The 25,611-nt window shown below is 37.8% G+C and overlaps 3 long non-coding RNA genes across 3 annotated transcripts; all 3 read left to right on the forward strand.

Annotated features, from left to right (window-relative positions):
- The first annotated feature begins 9,853 nt into the window (after positions 1-9,853).
- On the forward strand, positions 9,854-12,645 carry LOC118575005. Its single transcript, XR_004943830.1, has 4 exons — positions 9,854-9,930; positions 10,327-10,450; positions 11,763-11,898; positions 12,511-12,645. It is a non-coding gene; the product is annotated as an uncharacterized LOC118575005 (long non-coding RNA).
- A 1,015-nt stretch (positions 12,646-13,660) lies between these two features.
- LOC118575011 lies at positions 13,661-15,692 on the forward strand. The gene is made up of 3 exons (XR_004943834.1): positions 13,661-13,721; positions 14,118-14,241; positions 15,566-15,692. It is a non-coding gene; the product is annotated as an uncharacterized LOC118575011 (long non-coding RNA).
- A 3,725-nt stretch (positions 15,693-19,417) lies between these two features.
- LOC118575012 lies at positions 19,418-21,813 on the forward strand. The gene is made up of 3 exons (XR_004943835.1): positions 19,418-19,520; positions 21,272-21,352; positions 21,749-21,813. It is a non-coding gene; the product is annotated as an uncharacterized LOC118575012 (long non-coding RNA).
- The last annotated feature ends 3,798 nt before the right edge of the window (positions 21,814-25,611 follow it).

Here is a 25,611-nt window from a genome sequence, read left to right on the forward strand (position 1 = left end):
TGGTGGCACACACCTTTAATCCCAGCTCTTGAGAGGCAGAGCCGGGCAGATCTCTGAGTGTTAGAGGACAGCCTGGGCTACCAAGTGAATTCCAGTAAAGGCACAAAGCTACACAGAGAAACCCTGTCTCAAAAAACCAATAAAAAAAACACCTTACATATAAGATGAAGAAAGAGAAGAGAGAATATAACTTCTCAGTATTCTGATATTTTGAAGTGCAAGACAGTCCTCAGTGTAGCTCCTGTTCCAAGAAAGTGGAATTACAAAAGAAGAGTGGTGATACTGGGAAGTTCCTAAGGTTGATATCCTGGAGTAGGACAACCACTTTTGAAATTGATGGAGGAAAAAGGATAGCATCAGACATAGGATTTTTATGGAGGTATTGGTTGTGTTAGTACAATATGTGTGTGTTCTCTGAGGTGTATCCTTCAAGTTACTTCATTTTTTCTGTTTATTGTTTATACCACGATGTAGTTGGACACATCAACAAGCTAACTGCTCTGTCTTATGAAGAATTTTGAAATAGTATTAGAATTTACAAATGAAAATATGACATTCTGCATGAACTTCCACTTCTGGGACCCATGGCATAAGATGTGGATAGTTACAGTAAAATACCTGAGTTTTAATGGAGAGTTTGCTTATCTTATTCATGAAATTCTGTAACTGTTGTACAAATAGTAGATGGACTCTTCACTTAAAAAAATATGGAATCCAATGTAGGGTTAAATTAGGACAGATGGGAGAAACACAGAAACAGTCCCCAGCTATTTTCACTTTGCCAACTTTATGAATCCTCCAATTGAATGACTCTGAGTCCTTAAACAAGAGAATCCAGGTAAATAGCTTCTATTTCCTGTATCCTCAGACATTGTATACCTTTGTCTGTTCAGTCTTCACTTCTTTGCTTGTGCTGGGATAAATGTAGAATGTGCTTCCTAAATACTGGGATTAAATGGGTGAGATATCAAATGCATTTGTCAAAGGCAAATGACTATGTAGTATTAGAATTAAAGGTACACCAGTACCTGGCTTTGTTTCTTTCCTAGACAGAGTCTATCCCATGTAACCTGTGAGATACAATCAGATCTCTGCTTCTCTAGTGATAGCTTTTCAGGTATGTGCCACAACTTCTTGGCCTTTACGTTTAATCTTGTGATTTCTTCTGTACCCTGATCTTCAGGTACATTATTTAGTGTACACATCATACCACCACACTTACCTGGGAGATGAGCTATGTAAGTAATGCATAGGACTGCAACTTTACATGCCCCTAATGTGTGCTGGATGTTGAAACATAACTCTAATCTTGACACTGCATCAGCTGCATATGCATGCATAATTCTTTCACTATGAAAACCAGAGAATATTCTAATGTGTTCTGTTTAATAATGGTGAAGTGAAAAATGTACAAATGGCTTCTTTTATTTAGTATACTGACAAAAGTGGAAAGATAGATTTCTCAACTATTCTAGCCCTGAAATGTGGACCCTGGGCAAGTAGTTGGTCTCATACACATGTATGCTCAGGTACCATACATGAACACAGCTAAGAAAAAAGCTAAGCAAGTACATGATCGAATGGTTTAGTGATTGCACTAAATGTAATGTAGTGAAGGAAATATAGTGAATTTCTTCAAAAGATCAATAATCACACATTAATCCTGAGCAGGAGATTGTATGAGTATGAATTATTACTGTGAAACCAAAATTACTGCCAAAGGCATGCAGACATATATGGAAACACACCAAAATCCAACAGACAAATGTGCATCTGCTGGAGGTATTCATGTATCATGAATACACCTCTCTAAGGAATAAAGTCAGATGCTTACTCAAACAAAATGACACCGTAAGATATGCTATGCAAATTAGGGATGTCCAAAGCAGGTCTTCAAAGTCACATCTCTATTTACAAGACAAGCATCCTAATTTAGTCTCTGTGTACACACACATACATACACACACACACATACACACACTCACACACACACACACTCACACACACACACACACACACTCACACACACATTTATACATGAAGATATTGCTCATGTGACGACTTTATTTCAAAAGTTTATTCATTTCTGTTGGAGAAGCTAACAGGGCGTGTGTGAAACTGTCAGCAGGCAGCAAAAACAGACAGCAGAGAATCACATTCGTCCATCTCTAGGCAGAAACTGAGTCTGTTGTGTAATCAATCAGTCAGGATGTAGACACAAGAAGAGGGATGAATGATCATTACTTGCGATAGTTTTTTCTTTTTTTCCTTTTGATATTTGGAATGGGAACCCAGGATCAATTAAGTTCTTTCCCTTCTCAGCCACTTTCAGTTTTGCTGCTTCTGCTGCTACATGTATTCAGATGAGAAATAAGACAAGAATGAGTCAGCAGCTCCTGTGTTCATCTCCAAGGTAACCTCAGGATTTGCCTCCATGGCTGGAATTGAGATCACTGTCCTCATTGGTTCTTATTCCATGGTGAATTTGAATGCACACAGTCCTTCAATCAGAAGCAAGGAGTGCTTATAAAAGTGACAGCATTGGGAGCTCTTACCAGTCAGGCTCTGGCCATATTCCAGGACACAGTGGTTCCTGGGTATGACTAGAGCCCGACTATACCTTGGATAGAAAACGCAGACTGCTCCTGACATGTAGAGGAGCCTAGCCTGTGGCAAACAGCAAAGGCAGGATTTGTTTGATTCCTAACATTATAACTCCTAGTTACCTCTCTGTCTCCTGTTCAGGAAGCAGCATCCTGTTACTGAAGTAACTGCTTCTCTTTTAAGATTTGATGTGGCTATTTCAGACATGCAGAAAATGTATCATCTGTAAGGAAGGTAATCCAGTTCAGACATCAGTGTAATACAGATACTGGTAGAGTCAGGATACTTCCTTCCACCTTGGGTCACTTTGGAAACTCTTATGGCTTTGTAAGTGTTCATTAACAACTCTTAAAATCTATGTATATATCACTCAGTGATGTTTGATGAAGAATTCCTACCTGTAATGTAAGTCATGTGTTCACAATAAAATGTAGAGCAAAACATTAAGATGTTATCAACCTGTTACCATTTATTATTACAGATTAATTTCTCCAATACTCATTGGAATTCCCCCTGTATTTGGGCATATACAAGCCAAGCCTTTGGTTCTTCTTTTGTGATTAGACCCTTTCACTTTATGTCATCAGTCCAGGCCTGAGCTCTGTTGGAAATCAATTATTAACTTTTGCTGATTGATATTACATATTTAACTTCTAAGTAATTCACACACCAGATTTCTTTGTTCTTGTTATGGTTCGTTTGTTTGTTTGTTGGGTAACTGTGCAAATATTTTCTCTATAACAACAGCTTCTGGCTTCCTATGTCTGATAGTACATTATAGGCTAGGTCACCACGCTGTTCCTATGGCTTCATCTACCCTCTATGAAACTGTTAGATTTTTTTCTACCTTGTCTTCAACATAGACCATTGATGCTTTCTGTGTGGTAGACATGAAGACAAGTAACATCAATCATAATACCCCCAAGCCTGCCAGGCATATCAAGAGAACCCACCTGCAAATTCTTGCTTTATTTCCCAAATAATGCATGATAGACCACCTTTGTTTAGAGACATTTGATGTCCACAACCAATGGGTACATATATGAGAGCCCACAGAGATTTACTAGTGAGATCTTTGCTAGTTTTATCAGCAATGTTGCTTGAGAGGTGTTTAGTCTTTGGGTGTGGTTACCTATGTGTTTGAAGGGTCTACACTTTGTTTTAACAGTATGAAATGGTGTCAAAATTACCAAGATTACTAGGATTTTTTTATAGTGCTGTGAGCTGTGGTTTGCAAATTATCACACACTGGGGGGATATGTAGAAATAATAAATGTGTTAATGACTTAGTAAGCAGTCAATGGAAGCATCATATTGCAAAGTATTGTTAAAGAATCTTATATTTGGCTGGGCGAAAATGGCATATGCCTTGGATCCCAATTCTGGGGAGGCAGAGCCAGGCAGATCTCTGTGAGTTCCAGGCCAGCCTGGGCTACCAAGTGAATTCCAGTAAAGGCACAAAGCTACACAGAGAAACCCTTTCTCAAAAATCCAATTAAAAAAAAACTTTACATTTAAGGTGAAGAAGGAGAAGAGAGAATATAACTTCTCAGTATTCTGATATTTTGAAGTGCAAGACATTTCTCAGTGTATGTCTTCTTCCAAGAAAGTGGAATTACAAAAGAAGAGTGGAGATACTGGGAAGTTCCTAAGGTTGATATCCAGGAGTAGAACAACCACTGTTGAAATTGATGGAAGAAAAAGGATAGCATCAGACATAGGATTTTTATGGAGCTATTGGTTGCATTAGTACTATGTGTGTGTTCTCTGAGGTGTATCCTTCAAGTTATTTCATTTTTTCTGTTTATTGTTTATACCACAATGTAGTTGGACACATCAGCAAGCTAACTGCTCTGTCTTATGATGAACTTGGGAATATTATTAGAATTTATAAATGAAAATATGACATGCTGCATGAACTTCCACTTCTGGGACCCATGGCATAAGATGTGGATAGTTACAGTAAAATACCTGAGTTTTAATGGAGAGTTTGCTTATCTTATTCATGAAATTCTGTAACTGTTGTACAAATAGTAGATGGACTTTTTATTTAAAAAAATATTGAACCTGATATAGGGTTAAATTAGGACAGATGGGAGAAACCCAGAAACAGGCCCCAGCCATTCTCATTTTGCCAACTTCATGAATCCTCAGAATGAATGACTCTGAGTCCTTAAACAAAAGGTATCCAGGTGAACAGCTTCTATTTCCTGTCTCCTCAGACACTATATACCTTTGTCTATTCAGCCATCACTTCTTTCTTAATGCTGGGATAAATGTAGTATGTGCCTCCTAAATAATTGGATTAAATGGGTGAGATCTCAAATGCATTTGTCAAAGGCAAATGACTATGTAGTATTAGAATTTAAGGAGTATTCTACCAGTGCCTGGTTTGTTTCATTCCTAGATTGAAACTATCCCATGTAACCAGTATAGCTATAAAGACGTTGAGATACAATCAGATTTCTGCTTCTCCAATAATAGCATTCAGGTGTGCACCACAATCTCTCAGCCTTTATGTTTAATTTTGTGGCTTGTTCTGTCCCCTGACCTTCAGGTATTATTTAGGGTACACATCATACCACCACAATTACCTGGGGGCAACATAAGCCAGTATTGCATTGGACTGCACCTTTGCTTGCCCATAAAATGTGCTGGATGTTGAAACACACCTCTAAACTGAAACTGCATCAGCTGGATGTGCATGCACAATGCTTTCACTAGGAATACCAGAGAATATTCTAATGTATTCTGTGGAAGAATGGTGAATTAAAAAATGTACAAGTGGCTTATTTTGTTTAGTAAGCTGACAAAGTGGAATGATATATTTTCTCAACTATTCTAGCCCTGAAATGTAGACCCTGGGCAAGTGGTTGGCCTCATACATATGCATAATCAGGTGCTGTACATGAACACAGCTAAGAAAAAAATTGAGCAATTACATGATCGAATGGTGTAGTGATTGCACAAAATGGAATGTAGTGAAGGGAATGTAGTGAATTTGTTCAAAAGATCAATAATTCCCTGAGCAGGAAATTGTATCAGTATGAATTATCACTGTGAGTACAAAATTACTGCCAAAGACGTACAGACATACAGAGGAACACAACAAAATCAAACAGACAAATGTGAATCTGCTGAAAGTATTTTTGTATCATGAATACATCTCTCTAAAGAATAACATCAGATTATTGCTCAACAAGCATGACACTATAAGGAATGATATGCAAAATAGGAATGTTCAGAGTAGGTCTTCAAAGTCACATCTGTATTTACAATACAAGCATCCCATTTCAGTCTCTGTGTATACACACAAACACACTCACACACACACTCAACACACACACACAACACAAAAACATACATAACGCAGGATGTAGACACAAGAAGATGGATAAATGATCACCACTAATTGCCACAGGTTATTTATTTATTTATTTATTTATTTATTTATTTATTTATTTATTGATAATTGGAATGGGAACCCAGGATCAATTAATTAACTTCTCATCTACTTTCAGTTTCACTGCTTTTGCTGCTACATGTATTCATGTGGGAGACAGGACAAGGATGAGTCAGCAGTTCCTGTGTTAATCTCCAAGGTAATCACAGGATTTGCCCCCATTGCTGGAATTGAGATAACACTCCTTATTGTTTCTTATTCTATGGTGAATTTGAATGCACACAGTCCTTCAATCAGAAGCAAGGTGAGCTTATAAAAGTGACAGCATTGGGAGCTCTTACCAGTCAGGCTCTGGCCATATTCCAGGACACAGTGCGTCCTGGAAATGACTAAAGCCCGACTATACCTTGGAAAGAAAAGGCAGACTGCTCCTGACATGTACAGGAGTCTAGCCTGTGTAAATCAGCAAAGGCAGGAATTGTTGGATGCCTAGCATTATAACTACTATACATCTGCTCTGCCTAATGTGCAGGAACCAGCATCCTGTTTCTGAAGCAACTGCTTCTCTTTTAAGGATTTGTTGTTCCTATTTCAGACTTGAAGAAATATATCATCTGTAAGGAAGATAATCCAATTCCCACATCAGTAACGGCAGATACTGGCAGAATCAGGGTTGTTTCTTCCACCTTGGGAGGACTCAGGGACCTGTTGTGTTCTCTATCAAGCCTTAGAGTCTATGTATGTATCACACTGTGACACTTGTTGATGAATTCCTCCTGTCAAACAAGGCATGCATTCACACAAAAGTGTAGTACAAGATGTTAAGCATTTCTCACACTTTCGAATTTACTGTATGACATTAAACTCTCCAAAATTGATTGGAATTCCTATTTTAGTTTGGTCTATCAAAGACATAGTACATTTGTTGTTTTTTTTCTACACGGGCCATTCCTCTTCATGACATCTGCCCAAGCCTGAGATCTGTTGGAGAGCAATTATTTACTTTTGGAGGGAGGATAGAATTACATATTCACCTTATAAGTAATTCACACTCCAGATTTATTTGTTGTTGGTTATAAATTGTTTGTTTGTTTCTTTGTTTTTGTGTAACTGTGCATATCATGTTTTGTAATGTCATCCACTGTATTCCTATGTCTGGTAGTATATTTGATGCTAGATAACACTGTTCTTATAGCTTCATCTATCCTCTCTAAATCTGTAACATTTTTTTGGCCTTGTCTTCAACATAGACTAGTGATATTTTTTGAATGGGAGAGATGAAGTCAATTGCAATGAAACATAGTACACTCAAGCTTCCTGGCATATGAAATGTCCCCACCTGCACATTCATGCTTTATATACCAAATAGTGCATGATGGAGCACCTCTGATTAGAGACATTTGATGCCCACACCCAGTGTGTAGATATATGGGAGCCTCCAGTGTTTTCCTAGGGAGATCTTTGCTTGCTATATCAACAAGTCTGCTTTAGAGGTGACTAGATCTTGGGTCAGAATACTAAGTGTTTGAATGTTCTACAATTGGTTTTAACAAGTGGAGTTGGTGAGAAAATTATTAAGTTTACCTATTATTTTTTTTTTAATTTCTGGTTGCTGTCCTTTGCAAATTAACAGACTGTGGGTGTATGACTAGAAATAATAGCTGTATTCAAGGATTAGGAATCAGTCAATTGAATCTTAATAGTGCAAAGTAGTGTTAGAAGGAATTATTTTACAAAGAAGGAGAAGAGAGAACATAATTTTCATTATTCTGATAATTTGAAGTGCAATACATACCTCATTTTAGCTCTTGATCCATGAAGGATGGAATACAAATGAAGTATGTAGATATTGGGTTGATCCTAATGTTGGTATCCAAGAGTCATACAACCGAGTTGAAAGAAGTGGAAGAAACCATAGCATAAGAAATAAGAAATTTATAGTCTTATTGGTTGCATAAACACTACTTGAGTGGGTTGTCTTAGGAATATTCCTCAAGTTATTTCATTTTTATCTGTTTATAGTCAATACGACAATGTATATGGAAATATCAGAAGGCTAACTGCTGTGAATCATGAAGAACGTGGAAATATTATTAGAAATTACAAGTGAAAATATGACACCCTGAATCACCTTCCACTCCTGGGACACAAGGAATAGGTAGTGTATAGTTACAGCGAAATCCCTAAATTTTAATGGACTATTTGCTTGTCCTATTGGGGCAATTCTATAACCATTCACAAATACCAGCAAGAATTAACGATTTATGAAACTAAATGCTGATATAAGGTTAAATTCTGACAGATGGGATCAACAAGGGAAAATGACTCTTCCATTCTCAAGTTGCCAACTCATGATACTTCCAAATGATTATCTCAGAGTACTTAGCACAAAAGCCATCAAAGAAAATAGTCTCTATATCCTGTCTCCTCAGACAATTTATAACTTTGTCTCTCCAGCCATCCCTTCTTATCTAGTGCATGGTATTAATGGCATATGTGCTTCCCTAATACTAGGATTAAGGGGATGAGATCTCAAGAGCAGTTATCAAAGGTAAATGACTATGGAGTATTAGAATTAAAGGTGGATTCCACCAATGCCTGCCTTTGTTTCTCTCCTAGACTGAATCAATCCCATGTAGTCCAGTGTAGCTCTGAAGACTCTGATATACAATCAAATCTCTGCTTCTCCAGTGCTAGCATGTCAGGTGTGTCCCACCATGTTCTGGCCTCTATGCTTAATCGAGTTGCTTGTTCTGTACTCTGATCTTCAGGTACAATTTTTTCGGGTACACCACACACCACCACACGTACCTGGGAGAGACCCAATGTCAGTATGACATTGGTGTGCAACTCTTAATGTTACTAAAATGTTATGGAATTTTAAGCACAACTCTATGCTTCAAACTGCATCAGGTGCATATGCATACATAATTCTTTCGATAGGAATACCTAGGAACATTCCAAAGTATCTTGTGGAAAGGTGAAAAATTTATAAATGGCTTATTTTAATTAATTAGCTGACAAAAGTAAAACGATATATATTCTCAAGTATTCTAGCCCTGAAATGCTAGCCCTGGGCTAGTTGCTGGTCTCATGTCCATGCATAATCAGGTACATCAATGAACACAGCTAAAAAAATTGATCAGGTACATTATCAATAGATGGAGTAGTAATTGCAAACAAAAGCGAATGTAAGTTAAGGGAATGGAGTGAATTTGATGTAAAGTTCAATAATCACACATTAATCCTGGATAGGAAATTGTATGTGTAAGAATTGTTATTGTGAAAACAAATCTGACGCCAAATACATGTAGACATATATGGACCCAACCCCAAAATGAGAGAGACAGATGCTCATATGCTTAAGGTATATATGTATCATGAATACATCTCTCTGAAATGAATATTTCAGATTATTGCTCAACCAAAATGACACTGAAGTGAATTAATGCAAATTAGGGATGTTCATAGCAGGTCTTCAAATTCTAATATCTATTTACAAGACAAGCATACCTATTCAGTCTCTATGTAGACACACACACACACATATTTTATATATATGTATATGTGCTCATGTGACGATCATATTTGAAATATTAAGTCAATTCTGTTGGAGAAGCTAACATGGCATGTCAGAAACTGTCAGCAGGCAGCAGAAACAGAAAGCAGAGTATCACATTCATCCATCTTTAGGCAGAAACAGAGCCTGTTGAAGATGGAGATTCAAGCCGAGGGATAAAGGATCCACACCTCTTGCCACAGGTTGTTTCTTTTTTCCCTTTTGATAATTGGAATGGGAACCAAGGATTAATTAAGTACTTTCCCTTCTGTTCCACTTTCAGTTCCCTTGCTTCCTCTGATACATGTATTCAGGTGAGAGACAAGAGAAGAATGAGTCAGCAGCTCCTGTGTTCATCTCCAAGGTAACCTCAGGATTTGCCTCCATGGCTGGAATTGAGATCACTGTCCTCATTGGTTCTTATTCCATGGTGAATTTGAATGCACACAGTCCTTCAATCAGAAGCAAGGAGTGCTTATAAAAGTGACAGCATTGGGAGCTCTTACCAGTCAGGCTCTGGCCATATTCCAGGACACAGTGGTTCCTGGGTATGACTAGAGCCCGACTATACCTTGGATAGAAAAGGCAGAATGCTCTTGACATATACAGGAGTCTAGCCTGTGGAAATCAGCAAAGGCAGGAATTGTTGGATGCCTAGCATTATAACTGGTAGACACCTGCTCTGTCGCCTGTGCAGGAACCAGCATCCTGCTTCTGAAGCAACTGCTTCTCTTTTAAGGATTTGTTGTTCCTATTTCAGACTTGAAGATATATATCATCTGTAAGGAAGCTTATCCAATTCCCACATCAGTATATGGCAGCTACTGGCAGAGTCAAGTTCCTTTCTTCCACCTTGGGTGGATTCACACACTTTTTGTGGCATTGTAAGTGTTCTCTATCAAGCCTTAGATTCTATGTATGTATCACACTGTGACATTAGTTGAGGAAATCCTTCCTTTCAAACAAGGCATGCATTCACAAAAAAGTGAGTACAAGATGTTAAGAAGTTCTCACGCTTTTGAAGTTACAGTAAGACATTAAACTATCCAAAATTGATTGGAATTCCTGTTTTATTTGGCCAATCTGAGACTTAATACATGATATGTTTTCCTAATCTGGCCATTCCACTTCATGACTTCTGTCCAGGCCTGAGCTCTGTTCCAGATCAAGTATTTACTGTTGCAGGGAGGATAGTATTACATATTTACATTCTAAGTAATTCACACTCCAGATTTCTTTATTGGTGGTTATAATTTATTTATTTATTTTATTTGTGTGTGTGTAACTGTGCATATTTTGTTTTCTAACATCATCCACTGTATTCCTATGTCTGGTAGTATATTTTCTGCTAGATAACACTGTCCTTATAGCTTCATCTATCCTCTCTAAATCTGTAACATTTTTTTGGCCTTGTCTTCAACATAGATTCTTGATATTTTTTGAATGGGAGAGATGAAGTCAATTGCAATCAAACATAGTACACTCAAGCTTCCTGGCATATGAAATGTCCCCACCTGCACATTCATGCTTTATATACCAAATAGTGCATGTGGGATCACCTCTGATTAGAGACATTTGAGGCCCACATCCAGTGTGTAGATATATGGGAGCCTCCAGTGTTTTCCCAGGGAGATCTTTGCTTGCTATATCAACAAGTCTGCTTTAGAGGTGACTAGATCTTGGGTCAGGTGACAAAGTGTTTGAAGGTTCTACAATTGGTTTTAACAAGTGGAGTGGGTGGTAAAAATTATTAAGTTTACCTACTATTTTTTTTTATTTCTGTTAGCTGTTTTATGCAAATTAACGGACCCTGGCTATATGAGTAGAAATAATAGCTGTATTCATGCTTTAAGAATCAGTCAATTGAAGCTTAATATTGCAAAGTAGTGTTAAAAGGAATTATTTTACAAAGAAGGAGAAGAGAGAATATAATTTTCATTATTCTGATATTTTGAAGTGCAATACATACGTCAGTCTAGCTCTTGTTCCATGAAGGAGGGATTACAAAAGATGTATGGAGATACTGGGTTGATCCTAAAGTTTGTATCCAAGAGTCATACAACTGAGATGAAAGAGGTGGAAGAAACCATAGCATAAGAAATAAGAAATTTATAGACTTATTGGTTGCATAAACACAACTCGTGAGGGTTGTCTGAGGAATATCCCTCAAGTTATTTCTTCTTTATCTGTTTATAGTCTATACGACAATGTACATGGAAATATCAGCAAGCTAACTGCTCTGAATTATGAAGAACGTGGAAATATTATTAGAATTTACATGTGAAAATATGACAGCCTGCATCACCATCCACTCCTGGCACTCAAGGCATAGGTAGTGTATAGTTACAGTGAAATCCCTAAATTTTAATGGACAGTTTGCTTATCGTATTGGGCCAATCCCATAACCATTCACAAATAGCATTTGGAATTAGCAATGTATGAAACTAAAAGCTGATATAGGTTTAAATTCTGACAGATGGGAGAAGCAAGGGCAAATGCCTCTGGCATTCTCATTTTGCCAACTCAGGATTCCTCTACATGAATGTGTCAGAGTCCTTAGCCCCAAAGCCATCAAGGAAAATAGACCCTAATCCTGTATCCTCAGACAATTTATAACTTTGTCTGTCCAGCCATCCCCTCTTTTCTAATGCATGATAGTAATGGGATATGTGCTTCCCTAATACTAGGATTAAGGGGTTGAGATCTCAATTGTAGTTATCAAAGGCAAATGTCTATGGAGTATTTGAATTAAAGGTGGATTCCACCAATGCCTGCCATTGTTTCTCTCCTAGACTGAAACAATCCAGTGTAGACCAGTGTAGCTCTGAAGACTCTGAGATACAATCAGATCTCTGCTTCTCCAGTGATAGCATGTCAGGTGTGTGCCACCATGTCCTAGCCTTTATGCTTAATCCAGTTGCTTGTTCTGTCCTCTGATCTTCAGGTACATTATTTAGGATACACAACATACCACCACACTTCCCTGGGAGAAACGCAATGTCAGTGTGACATGGGTGTGCAACTGTTAATGTAACTAAAATGTTATGGAATTTTAAGTACAAAGCTATGCTTCAAACTGCATCAGGTGAATATGCATGCATAATACTTTCGTTATGATTACCTAGGAACATTCCAAAGTATGCTGTGGAAGAGCAGTAAAGTGAAAAATGTATGAGTTGCTTATTTTACTTAAAAAGCTGAAAAAAAGTAAAAAGATTGATATTCTCAAGTATACTAGCCCTGAATTGGTCGCCATGGGCTGGATTTTGGTCTCATGCCCATGCATAATCAGGTGCATTCATGTACACAGATATAAACAATTAAGCAGGTACATTATCAAAAGATGGAGTAGTAATTGCAGACAAAAGGGAATGTAGTTAAGGGAATGGAGTGAATTTGTTCTGAAGTTCAATAATCACACATTAATCCTGAATAGGAAATTGTATGCATATGTATTGTCACTGTGAAAACATCTCTAAAGCCAAATACACGTAGACCTATATGGAACCACCCCAAAATGAAAGAGACATATGCTCAGTTGCTTACAGTATATATGTATCATGAATATTTCTCTCTAAAATGAATATTTCAGATTATTGCTCAACCAACATGACACTGTAAGAAATTAATGCAAATTAGGGATGTTCATGGCAGGTTTGCAAAGTCTCATATCTATTTACAAGACAGGCATCCCTATTCAATCTCTGTGTATGCACACACACATCTCACAACTTACAAACACACAGACACATACCCCCCCACACACACATATATATATACATATTATATAAATGTATATGTGCTCATTTGAGGATTATTTTTCAAACATTCATTCATTTCTGTTGGAGAAGCTAACATGGCATGTCAGAAACTGTCAGCAGGCAGCAGAAACAGAAAGCAGAGTATCACATTCATCCATCTTTAGGCAGAAACAGAGCCTGTTGAAGATGGAGATTCAAGCCCAGGGATAAATGATCCACACCTCTTGCCACAGGTTGTTTCTTTTTTCCCTTTTGATAATTGGAATGGGAACCAAGGATTAATTAAGTACTTTCCCTTCTGTTCCACTTTCAGTTCCCTTGCTTCCTCTCATACATGTATTCAGGTGAGAGACAAGAGAAGAATGAGTCAGCAGCTCCTGTGTTCATCTCCAAGGTAACCTCAGGATTTGCCTCCATGGCTGGAATTGAGATCACACTCCTCATTGGTTCTTATTCCATGGTGAATTTGAATGCACACAGTCCTTCAATCAGAAGCAAGGAGTGCTTATAAAAGTGACAGCATTGGGAGCTCTTACCAGTCAGGCTCTGGCTTTATTCCAGGACTCAGTGGTTCCTGGGTATGACTAGAGCCCGACTATACCTTGGTTAGAAAAGGCAGAATGCTCTTGACATATACAGGAGTCTAGCCTGTGGAAATCAGCAAAGGCAGGAATTGTTGGATGGCTAGCATTATAACTGGTAGACACCTGCTCTGTCGCCTGTGCAGGAACCAGCATCCTGCTTCTGAAGCAACTGCTTCACTTTTAAGCATTTGATGTTCCTATTTCAGACTTGAAGATATATATCATCTGTAAGGAAGCTTATCCAATTCCCACATCAGTATATGGCAGCTACTGGCAGAGTCAAGGTCCTTTCTTCCACCTTGGGTGGACTCAGACACTTTTTGTGGCATTGTAATTGTTCTCTATCAAGCCTTAGATTCTCTGTATATATCACACTGTGACATTAGTTGAAGAAATCCTTCCTTTCCAACAAGGCATGCATTCACATAAAAGTGTAGTACAAGAAGTTAAGAAGTTCTCACACTTTTGAAGTTACAGTAAGACATTAAACTATCCAAAATTGTTTGGAATTCCTGTTTTATTTCGGCCAATCTAAGACCTAGTACATTTGATACGTTTTCCTACTCGGGCCATTCCACTTCATGACATCTGCCCAGCCCTGAGCTCTGTTCCAGATCAATTATTAACTGTTGCAGGCAGGATAGCATTACATATTTACCTTCTAAGAAATACACACTCCAGATTTCTTTGTTGGTGGTTATAATTTTATTTATTTATTTATTTTATTTGTGTATGTGTAACTGTGCATATTTTGTTTTGTAACATCATCTACTGTATTCCTATGTCTGGTAGTGTATTTTCTGCTAGATAAAACTGTCCTTATAGCTTCATCTATAATCTCAAAATCTGTAACATTTTTTGGGGGGCCTTGTCTTCAACATAGACTATTGAAATTTTTTGAATGGGAGAGATGAATTCAATTGCAATCAAACATAGTACACTCAAGCTTCCTGGCATATGAAATGTCCCCACCTGCACATTCATGCTTTATATACCAAATAGTGCATGTGGGAACACCTCTGATTAGAGACATTTGAGGCCCACATCCAGTGTGTAGATATATGGGAGCCTCCAGTGTTTTCCCAGGGAGATCTTTGCTTGCTATATCAACAAGTCTGCTTTAGAGGTGACTAGATCTTGGGTCAGGTGACAAAGTGTTTGAAGGTTCTACAATTGGTTTTAACAAGTGGAGTTGGTGGTAAAAATTATTAAGTTTACCTACTATTTTTTTTTATTTCTGTTAGCTGTTTTATGCAAATTAACGGACCCTGGCTATATGAGTAGAAATAATAGCTGTATTCATGCTTTAAGAATCAGTCAATTGAAGCTTAATATTGCAAAGTAGTGTTAAAAGGAATTATTTTACAAAGAAGGAGAAGAGAGAATATAATTTTCATTATTCTGATATTTTGAAGTGCAATACATACATCAGTCTAGCTCTTCTTCCATGAAGGAGGGATTACAAAAGATGTATGGAGATACTGGGTTGATCCTAAAGTTTGTATCCAAGAGTCATACAACTGAGTTGAAAGAGGTGGAAGAAACCATAGCATAAGAAATAAGAAATTTATCGACTTATTGGTTGCATAAACACAACTCGTGAGGGTTGTCTTAGGAATATCCCTCAAGTTATTTCTTCTTTATCTGTTTATAGTCTATACGACAACGTACATGGAAATATCAGCAAGCTAACTGCTCTGAATTATGAAGATCGTGGAAATATTATTAGAATTTACAAGTGAAAATATGACACCCTGCATCAACATCCACTCCTGGCACTCAAGGCATAGGTAGTGTATAGTTACAGTGAAATCCCTCAATTTTAATGGACTGTTTGCTTATCCTATTGGGCCAATCCCATAACCATTCACAAATAGCATGTGGAATTAGCAATGTATGAAACTAAAAGCTGATATAGGTTTAAATTCTGACAGATGGGAGAACCAAGGGGAAATACCTCTGGCATTCTCAATTTGCCAACTCATGATTCCTCTAAATGAATGTGTCAGAGTTCTTAGCCCCAAAGCCATCAAGGAAAAGAGCCTCTAAGTCCTGTCTCCTCAGACAATTTATAACTTTGTCTGTCCAGCCATCCCTTCTTTTCTAGTGCATGGTATTAATGGCATATGTGCTTCCCTAATACTAGGATTAAGGGGTTGAGATCTCAAGTGCAGTTATCAAAGGCAAATGTCTATGGAGCATTAGAATTCAAGGTGGATTCCACCAATGCCTGCCATTGTTTCTCTCCTAGACTGAAACAATCCCATGTAGTCCAGTGTAGCTCTGAAGACTCTGAGATACAATCAGATCTCTGCTTCTCCAGTGATAGCATGTCAGGTGTGGGCCACCATGTCCTAGACTTTATGCTTAATTGAGTTGCTTGTTCTGTACTCTGATCATCAGGTACATTATTTAGGATACACAACATACCTCTACACTTCTCTGGGAGAAACGCAATGTCAGTATGACATGGGTGTGCAACTTTTAATGTAACTAAAATGTTATGGAATTTTAAGTACAAAGCTATGCTTCAAACTGCATCAGGTGAATATGCATGCATAATACTTTCGTTATGATTACCTAGGAACATTCCAAAGTATGCTGTGGAAGAGCAGTAAAGTGAAAAATGTATGAGTTGCTTATTTTACTTAAAAAGCTGAAAAAAAGTAAAAAGTTTGATATTCTCAAGTATACTAGCCCTGAATTGGTGGCCATGGGCTGGTTTTTGGTCTCATGCCCATGCATAATCATGTGCTTTCATGCACACAGCTAAAAAAAATTAAGAACGAACATTATCAAAAGATGGAGTAGTAATTGCAGACAAAAGGGAATGTAGTTAAGGGAATGGAGTGAATTTGTTCTGAAGTTCAATAATCACACATTATTCCTGAATAGGAAATTGTGTGCGTATGAATTGTCACTGTGAAAACAACTCTAAAGCCAAATACACGTAGACCTATATGGAACCACCCCTAAATGAAAGAGATATATGCTCAGTTGCTTACAGTATATATATATATCATGAATATATCTCTCTAAAATGAATATTTCAGATTATTGCACAACCAACATGACACTGTAAGAAATTAATGCAAATTAGGGATGTTCCTGGCAGGTTTGCTAAGAATAATATCTATTCACAAGGCAGGCATCCCTATTCTTTCTCTATGTATGCACACACACATCTCACATCTTATAAACACACAGACACAAACCCACACACACACACACACACACACACACATATATATATACATATTATATAAATGTATATGTGCTCATTTGAGGATTATTTTTCAAACATTCATTCATTTCTGTTGGAGAAGCTAACATGGCATGTCAGAAACTGTCAGAAGGCAGCAGAAACAGAAAGCAGAGTATCACATTCATCCATCTTTAGGCAGACAGAGCCTGTTGAAGATGTAGATTCAAGCCGAGGGATAAAGGATCCACACCTCTTGCCACAGGTTGTTTCTTTTTTCCCTTTTGATAATTGGAATGGGAACCAAGGATTATTTAAGTACTTTCCCTTCTGTTCCCCTTTCAGTTCCCTTGCTTCCTCTGATACATGTATTCAGGTGAGAGGCAAGAAAAGAATGAGTCAGCAACTCCTGTGTTCATCTCCAAGGTAACCTCAGGATTTGCCTCCATGGCTGGAATTGAGATAACACTCCTCATTGGTTCTTATTCCATGGTGAATTTGAATGCACACAGTCCTTCAATCAGAAGCAAGGGGTGCTTATAAAAGTGACAGCATTGGGAGCTCTTACCAGTCAGGCTCTGGCCATATTCCAGGACTCAGTGGTTCCTGGGTATGACTAGAGCCCGACTATACCTTGGTTAGAAAAGGCAGAATGCTCTTGACATATACAGGAGTCTAGCCTGTGGAAATCAGCAAAGGCAGGAATTGTTGGATGCCTAGCATTATAACTGGTAGACACCTGCTCTGTCGCCTGTGCAGGAACCAGCATCCTGCTTCTGAAGCAACTGCTTCTCTTTTAAGGATTTGTTGTTCCTATTTCAGACTTGAAGATATATATCATCTGTAAGGAAGCTTATCCAATTCCCACATCAGTATATGGCAGCTACTGGCAGAGTCAAGGTCCTTTCTTCCACCTTGGGTGGACTCAGACACTTTTTGTGGCATTGTAAGTGTTCTCTATCAAGCCTTAGATTCTCTGTATGTATCACACTGTGACATTAGTTGAGGAAATCCTTCCTTTCCAACAAGGCATGCATTCACATAAAAGTGAGTACAAGAAGTTAAGAAGTTCTCACACTTTTGAAGTTACAGTAAGACATTAAACTATCCAAAATTGTTTGGAATTCCTGTTTTATTTCGGCCAATCTAAGACCTAGTACATTTGATACGTTTTCCTACTCGGGCCATTCCACTTCATGACATCTGCCCAGCCCTGAGCTCTGTTCCAGATCAATTATTAACTGTTGCAGGCAGGATAGCATTACATATTTACCTTCTAAGAAATTCACACTCCAGATTTCTTTGTTGGTGGTTATAATTTTATTTATTTATTTATTTTATTTGTGTATGTGTAACTGTGCATATTTTGTTTTGTAACATCATCTACTGTATTCCTATGTCTGGTAGTATATTTTCTGCTAGATAACACTGACCTTATAGCTGCATCTATACTCTGAAAATCTGTAACATTTTTTTGGGGGGCTTTGTCTTCAACATAGACTATTGATATTTTTTGAATGGGAGAGATGAAGTCAATTGCAATCAAACATAGTACACTCAAGCTTCCTGGCATATGAAATGTCCCCACCTGCACATTCATGCTTTATATACCAAATAGTGCATGTGGGATCACCTCTGATTAGAGACATTTGTGGCCCACATCCAGTGTGTAGATATATGGGAGCCTCCAGTGTTTTCCCAGGGAGATCTTTGCTTGCTATATCAACAAGTCTGCTTTAGAGGTGACTAGATCTTGGGTCAGGTGACAAAGTGTTTGAAGGTTCTACAATTGGTTTGAACATGTGCAGTTGGTGGTAAAAATTATTAAGTTTACCTACTATTTTTTTTTTATTTCTGTTAGCTGTTTTATGCAAATTAACGGACCCTAGCTATATGAGTAGAAATAATAGCTGTATTCATGCATTAAGAATCAGTCAATTGAAGCTTAATATTGCAAAGTAGTGATAAAAGGTATTATTTTACAAAGAAGGAGAAGAGAGAATATAATTTTCATTATTCTGATATTTTGAAGTGCAATACATACGTCAGTCTAGCTCTTGTTCCAAGAAGGAGGGATTACAAAAGATGTATGGAGATACTGGGTTGATCCTAAAGTTTGTATCCAAGAGTCATACAACTGAGTTGAAAGAGGTGGAAGAAACCATAGCTTAAGAAATAAGAAATTTATAGACTTATTGGTTGCATAAACACAACTCGTGAGGGTTGTCTTAAGAATATCCCTCAAGTTATTTCTTCTTTATCTGTTTATAGTCTATACGACAACGTACATGGAAATATCAGCAAGCTAACTGCTCTGAATTATGAAGATTGTGGAAATATTATTAGAATTTACATGTGAAAATATGACAGCCTGCATCACCATCCACTCCTGGCACTCAAGGCATAGGTAGTGTATAGTTACAGTGAAATCCCTAAATTTTAATGGACTGTTTGCTTAACGTATTGGGCCAATCCCATAACCATTCACAAATAGCAGGTGGGATTAGCAATGTATGAAACTAAAAGCTGATATAGGTTTAAATTCTGACAGATGGGAGAAGCAAGGGCAAATGCCTCTGGCATTCTCAATTTGCCAACTCATGATTCCTCTAAATGAATGTGTCAGAGTCCTTAGCCCCAAAGCCATCAAGGAAAATGGCCTCTAAGTCCTGTCTCTTCAGACAATTTATACCTTTGTCTGTCCTGCCATCCCTTCTTTTCTAGTGCATGGTATTAATGACATATGTGCTTCCCTAATACTAGGATTAAGGAGATGAGATGTCAAGTGCAGTTATCAAAGGCAAATGTCTATGGAGTATTAGAATTAAAGGTTGATTCCACCAATGCCTGCCGTTGTTTCTCTCCTAGAATGAAACAATCAAATGTAGTACTGTGTAGCTCTCAAGACTCTGAGATACAATCAGATCTCTGCTTCTCCAGTGATAGCATGTCAGGTGTGTGCCACCATGTCCTAGCCTTTATGCTTAATTGAGTTGCTTGTTCTGTCCTCTGATCTTCAGGTACATTATTTAGATTACACAACATACCACCACACTTCCCTGGGAGAAACGCAATATCAGTGTGACATGGGTGTGCAACTGTTAATGGAACTAAAATGTTATGGAATTTTAAGTACAAAGCTATGCTTCGAACTGCATCAGGTGAATATGCAAGCATAATACTTTCTTTATGATTACCTAGGAACATTCCAAAGTATGCTGTGGAAGAGCAGTAAAGTGAAAAATGTATGAGTTGCTTATTTTACTTAAAAAGCTGAAAAAAAGTAAAAAGTTTGATATTCTCAAGTATACTAGCTCTGAATTGGTGGCCATGGGCTGGTTTTTGGTCTCATGCCCATGCATAATCAGGTGCTTTCATGCACACAGCTAAAAAAAATTAAGCAGGTACATTATCAAAAGATGGCGTAGTAATTGCAGACAAAAGGGAATGTAGTTAATGGAATGCGGTGAATTTGTTCTGAAGTTCAATAATCACACATTAATCTTGAATAGGAAATTGTATGCGTATGTATTGTCACTCTGAAAACAACTCTCAAGCCAAATACACGTAGACCTATATGGAATCACCCCTAAATGAAAGAGACATATGCTCAGTTGCTTACAGTATATATGTATCATGAATATATCTCTCTAAAATGAATATTTCAGATTATTGCACAACCAACATGACACTGTAAGAAATTAATGCAAATTAGGGATGTTCCTGGCAGGTTTGCTAAGAATAATATCTATTCACAAGACAGGCATCCCTATTCTTTCTCTATGTATGCACACACACATCTCACATCTTATAAACACACAGACACAAACCCCCCCCCACATTTATATATATATATATATATACATATTATATAAATGTATATGTGCTCATTTGAGGATTATTTTTCAAACATTCATTCATTTCTGTTGGAGAAGCTAACATGGCATGTCAGAAACTGTCAGCAGGCAGCAGAAACAGAAAGCAGAGTATCACATTCATCCATCTTTAGGCAGAAACAGAGCCTGTTGAAGATGGAGATTCAAGCCGAGGGATAAAGGATCCACACCTCTTGCCACAGGTTGTTTCTTTTTTCCCTTTTGATAATTGGAATGGGAACCAAGGATTAATTAAGTACTTTCCCTTCTGTTCCACTTTCAGTTCCCTTGCTTCCTCTGATACATGTATTCAGGTGAGAGACAAGAGAAGAATGAGTCAGCAGCTCCTGTGTTCATCTCCAAGGTAACCTCAGGATTTGCCTCCATGGCTGGAATTGAGATAACACTCCTCATTGGTTCTTATTCCATGGTGAATTTGAATGCACACAGTCCTTCAATCAGAAGCAAGGGGTGCTTATAAAAGTGACAGCATTGGGAGCTCTTACCAGTCAGGCTCTGGCCATATTCCAGGACTCAGTGGTTCCTGGGTATGACTAGAGCCCGACTATACCTTGGTTAGAAAAGGCAGAATGCTCTTGACATATACAGGAGTCTAGCCTGTGGAAATCAGCAAAGGCAGGAATTGTTGGATGCCTAGCATTATAACTGGTAGACACCTGCTCTGTCGCCTGTGCAGGAACCAGCATCCTGCTTCTGAAGCAACTGCTTCACTTTTAAGGATTTGATGTTCCTATTTCAGACTTGAAGATATATATCATCTGTAAGGAAGCTTATCCAATTCCCACATCAGTATATGGCAGCTACTGGCAGAGTCAAAGTCCTTTCTTCCACTTTGGGTGGACTCAGAGAGTTTTTGTGGCATTGTAAGTGTTCTCTATCAAGCCTTAGATTCTCTGTATATATCACACTGTGACATTAGTTGAAGAAATCCTTCCTTTCCAACAAGGCATGCATTCACATAAAAGTGTAGTACAAGAAGTTCAGAAGTTCTCACATTTTTGAAGTTACAGTAAGACATAAAACTATCCAAAATTGTTTGGAATTCCTGTTTTATTTCAGCCAATCTAAGACCTAGTACATTTGATACGTTTTCCTACTCGGGCCATTCCACTTCATGACATCTGCCCAGACCTGAGCTCTGTTCCAGATCAATTATTAACTGCTGCAGGCAGGATAGCATTACATATTTACCTTCTAAGAAGTACACACTCCAGATTTCTTTGTTGGTGGTTATACTTTTATTTATTTATTTATTTTATTTGTGTATGTGTAACTGTGCATATTTTGTTTTGTAACATCATCTAATGTATTCCTATGTCTGGTAGTTTATTTTCTGCTAGAAAAGACTGTCCTTATAGCTTCATCGATAATCTCAAAATCTGTAACATTTTTTGGGGGGCCTTGTCTTCAACATAGACTATTGAAATTTTTTGAATGGGAGAGATGAATTCAATTGGAATCAAACATAGTACACTCAAGCTTCCTGGCATATGAAATGTCCCCACCTGCACATTCATGCTTTATATACCAAATAGTGCATGTGGGAACGCCTCTGATTAGAGACATTTGAGGCCCTCATCCAGTGTGTAAATATATGGGAGCTTCCAGTGTTTTCCTAGGGAGATCTTTGTTTGCTATATCAACAAGTCTGCTTTAGAGGTGACTAGATCTTGGGTCAGGTTACAAGGTGTTTGAAGGTTCTACAATTGGTTTTAACAAGTGAAGTTGGTGGTAAAAATTATTAAGTTTACCTACTATTTTTTTTATTTCTGTTAGCTGTCTTTTGCAAATTAACACACTCTGGTTTGGATGCATATAAATAATAGCTGTATTCCTGAATTAGGAATCAGTCAATTGAGGCTTAATAATGCAAAGTAGTGTTAAAAGGAATTATTTTACAAAGAAGGAGAAGAGAGAATATAATTTTCATTGTACTGATATTTTGAAGTGCAATACATACATCAGTGTATATCTTGTTCCATGAAGGAGGGATTACAAAAGATGTATGGAGATCCTGGGTTGATCATAAAGTTTGTATCCAAGAGTCATACAAGTGAGTTGAAAGAGGTGGAAGAAACCATAGCATAAGAAATAAGAAATTTATAGACTTATTGGTTGCATAAACACAACTCGTGAGGGTTGTCTTAAGAATATCCCTCAAGTTATTTCTTCTTTATCTGTTTATAGTCTATATGGCAATGTACATGGAAATATCAGCAAGCTAACTGCTCTGAATTATGAAGAACGTGGAAATATTATTAGAATTTACAAGTGAAAATATGACAGCCTGCATCACCATCCACTCCTGGCACTCAAGGCATAGGTAGTGTATAGTTACAGTAAAATCCCTAAATTTTAATGGACAGTTTGCTTATCGTATTGGACCAATCCCATAACCATTCACAATTAGCATTTGGAATTAGCAATGTATGAAACTAAAAGCTGATATAGGTTTAAATTCTGACAGATGGGAGAACCAAGGGCAAATGCCTCTGGCATTCTCAATTTGCAAACTCATGATTCCTCTAAATGAATGTGTCAGAGTCCTTAGCCCCAAAGCCATCAAGGAAAATAGCCTCTAAGTCCTGTCTCTTCAGACAATTTATAACTTTGTCTGTCCTGCCATCCCTTCTTTTCTAGTGCATGGTATTAATGACATATGTGCTTCCCTAATACTAGGATTAAGGAGATGAGATGTCAAGTGCAGTTATCAAAGGCAAATGTCTATGGAGTATTAGAATTAAAGGTAGATTCCAGCAATGTCTCCCTTTGTTTCTCTCCTAGAATGAAACAATCCCATGTAGTCCAGTGTAGCTCTGAAGACTCTGAGATACAATCAGATCTCTGCTTCTCCAGTGATAGCATGTCAGGTGTGTGCCACCGTGTCCTAGCCTCTATGCTTAATTCAGTTGCTTGTTCTGTCCCTTTGATCTTCAGGTACATTATTTAGGGTACACAACATACTGCCACACTTACCTGGGAGAAACCCAATGTCAGTATGATATAGGTGTGCAACTCTTAATGTAACTAAAATGTTATGGAATTTTAAGCACAATGCCATGCTTCAAACTGCATCAGGTGAATATGTAAGCATAATACTTTCGTTATGATTACCTAGGAACATTCCAAAGTATGCTGTGGATGAGCAGTAAAGTGAAAAATGTATGAGTTGCTTATTTTACTTAAAAAGCTGAAAAAAAGTAAAATGATTGATATTCTCAAGTATACTAGCCCTGAATTGGTGGCCATGGGCTGGATTTTGGTCTCATGCCCATGCATGATCAGGTGCTTTCATGTACACAGCTATAAAAAAATAAGGAGGTACATTATCAAAAGATGGAGTAGTAATTGCAGACAAAAGGGAATGTAGTTAAGGGAATGGAGTGAATTTGTTCTGAAGTTCAATAATCACACATTAATCCTGAATAGGAAATTTTATGCGTATGTATTGTCACTGTGAAAACATCTCCAAAGCCAAATACACGTAGACCTATATGGAACCACCCCTAAATGAAAGAGACATATGCTCAGTTGCTTACAGTATATATGTATCATGAATATTTCTCTCTAAAACGAATATTTCAGATTATTGCTCAACCCAACATGACTCTGTAAGAAATTAATGCAAATTAGGGATGTTCATGGCAGGTTTGCAAAGTCTCATATCTATTCACAAGACAGGCATCCCTATTCAGTCTCTGTGTATGCACAAACACATCTCACAACTTACAAACACACAGACACATACCCCCCCCACACACATATATATAGATATACATATTATATATATGTATATGTGCCATTTTGAGGATTATTTTTCAAACATTCATTCATTTCTGTTGGAGAAGCTAACATGGCATGTCAGAAACTGTCAGCTGGCAGCAGAAACTGAAAGCAGAGTATCACATTCATCCATCTTTAGGCAGAAACAATGCCTGTTGAAGATTTAGATTCAAGCCCAGGGATAAAGGATCCACACCTCTTGCCACAGGTTGTTTCTTTTTTCTCTTTTGATAATTGGAATGGGAACCAAGGATTAATTAAGTACTTTCCCTTCTGTTCCACTTTCAGTTCCCTTGCTTCCTCTGATACATGTATTCAGGTGAGAGACAAGAGAAGAATGAGTCAGCAGCTCCTGTGTTCATCTCCAAGGTAACCTCAGGATTTGCCTCCATGGCTGGAATTGAGATAACACTCCTCATTGGTTCTTATTCCATGGTGAATTTGAATGCACACAGTCCTTCAATCAGAATCAAGGGGTGCTTATAAAAGTGACAGCATTGGGAGCTCTTACCAGTCAGGCTCTGGTCATATTCCAGGACTCAGTGGTTCCTGGGTATGACTAAAGCCCGACTATACCTTGGATAGAAAAGGCAGAATGCTCTTGACATATACAGGAGTCTAGCCTGTGGAAATCAGCAAAGGCAGGAATTGTTGGATGCCTAGCATTATAACTGGTAGACACCTGCTCTGTCGCCTGTGCAGGAACCAGCATCCTGCTTCTGAAGCAACTGCTTCTCTTTTAAGCATTTGATGTTCCTATTTATGACTTGAAGATATATATCATCTGTAAGGAAGCTTATCCAATTCCCACATCAGTAT

The sequence above is a fragment of the Onychomys torridus genome, unplaced genomic scaffold (assembly GCF_903995425.1).
Source record: "Onychomys torridus unplaced genomic scaffold, mOncTor1.1, whole genome shotgun sequence".
NCBI lineage: Eukaryota > Metazoa > Chordata > Mammalia > Rodentia > Cricetidae > Onychomys > Onychomys torridus.